Source organism: Pseudophryne corroboree, unplaced genomic scaffold (assembly GCF_028390025.1).
Source record: "Pseudophryne corroboree isolate aPseCor3 unplaced genomic scaffold, aPseCor3.hap2 scaffold_138, whole genome shotgun sequence".
NCBI classification, from domain to species: Eukaryota; Metazoa; Chordata; class Amphibia; order Anura; family Myobatrachidae; genus Pseudophryne; species Pseudophryne corroboree.
In genome coordinates this window covers 1,047,965-1,049,937 of record NW_026968006.1, presented here as the reverse complement: position 1 = coordinate 1,049,937, position 1,973 = coordinate 1,047,965, and positions in this window count along the sequence as shown.

Genomic DNA, 1,973 nt, shown 5'->3' with positions numbered 1-1,973 from the left:
CCCCCCGCCGTCGCTTTTTGGAGGGACACGGAGGGCACAGCTCGTCTCTCCTGTGTCCCTCCTGCTGCATCATCTCTGGCGGCCGCGGGTCTAATAGGGGGAAGTGCCGGTTCGTGAGCCAATTAGAGCTCACGGACGGCACTTCCCCCTATTAGACCCGCGGTCGCCGGAGATGATGCAGCAGGAGGGACACAGGGAGGCGCGCTGTGTGCCCTCCGTGTCCCTCCAAAAAGCGGCGGAGGGAAGGAGACTGCAGACTGACATGCGGACGCTCGTCCGCATGTCAGTCTGCTGTAAATCAGTGGTGCCCCCGCAGCCCCTCGCCCCCAAGCCACCGCGAGGACTGCGGGGGCAGTAGTTACGCCACTGGTCTAATCTCATCTGATGATGGAAGCTAAGCAGTGTTGTGCCTGGTTTGTTTTTGGATTTCAAGTCCTGCCTTCTGGTTTGGCCACGGCACCTCGGATATTCACCAAGGTCATGGCCGTGATGACGACCCTTCACCATCAGAGAATCAGGATCCTGCCAAATCTGGACGACTTGCTGATCCTGGTGAACTCCCAAGAGGTTCTCCACAGTTATCTGGAACTGGCGGTCCAATTCCTAAAAGTCCACGGGTGGCTCATCAACTGAAAAAAGTCCTCGCTGGTCCCTGCTCGGAACATTGTGCACCTAGGGGCACTGCTGGACACACACAGCCAACAATTGTTTCTGTCTCCAGAGAAAGTCCTGAAAATTCAGGACAGTATCGTCCTCTCTCGCCCAAGAGTGTTGATACACACGGCGATGCAAGTACTAGACCTCATGGTGTCGGTTTTCGATATGGTAGAGTACGCTCAATTTCATTACCGCCCTCTGCAGAGGTTAATCCTCTCCAAGTGGGACGGCCTGCCTCATCGGATGATGTCTCAAATGATCTCCTTGACTCCGGAGGTTCGTCTGACACTGAGCTGGTGGCTACAGGACCAACAGTTGAGCAGGGGCCATCCCTTCTGGATCTCCAACTGTGTCCTCCTGACAATGGATGCCAGTCTTTTGGGCTGGGCCATGGTGTTGGAGCAACACTTTCTACAGGGTCGGTGGACCAGGGAGGAATCTCTCCACCTGATATACATTCTGGAATTGCAGGCAGTGTTCAATTAATTGACACTGGCCCTGCCTCTAGTACAGAACAAGCCTGTTCAAGTACAATCTGACAACGCCACCACGGTAGTGTACACAAATCATCAAGGCGGCACTCGAAACTGCATGGCAAAGCTGGAAGTATCAAAAATCCTCAGTTGGGTAGAAAGTCATCTGACAGCAATATCGGCAGTGTTCATTCCCGGAGTCCTCAACTAGGAAGCGGATTTCCTCAGTCGTCAGGACGTTCACGCTGGAGAGTGGAGAGGCCGCAGCAGAAATGTCTGCACTGGTGTCAGTAGGTGACTGAGGCAGGGATGACTGGGAGATAGTGGGTGACTGAAGCATGTATGAGTGGGAGATAGTGGGTGACTGAGGCCGGGGTGACTGGGAGATAGTGGGTGACAGGGAGATAGTGGGTTACTGAGGGAGGGGTGATAGGAAGGGGTTGGGTAAGTATGGGAAGAAAGTGGGTGACAGGTATAATAAATGACTAAGGCAGGGGTGATAGGGAGATAGTGGATGACTGTGGCAGGGGTGACAGGGACAGTAAGAGACTGAGGCAGGGGTGACAGGGATAGTGGCTGACTGAGGCAGGGGTGACTGGGAGATAGTGGGTGACTGAGGCAGGGTTGACAGGGATAGTGGGTGACTGAAGCAGGGGTGATAGGGTGACAGTGGGTGACTAAAGCAGGGGTGACTGGTATAGTGGGTGACTGAGGCAGGGATCGCAGATATAGTGGTTGACTGAGGCAGCGGTGACTGGGAGATAGTGGGTAACTGAGGCAGGGGTGACAGGGAAAGTGTGTGACTCAGGCAGGGGTGATAGGGAGATAGTGGGCTGCATATCT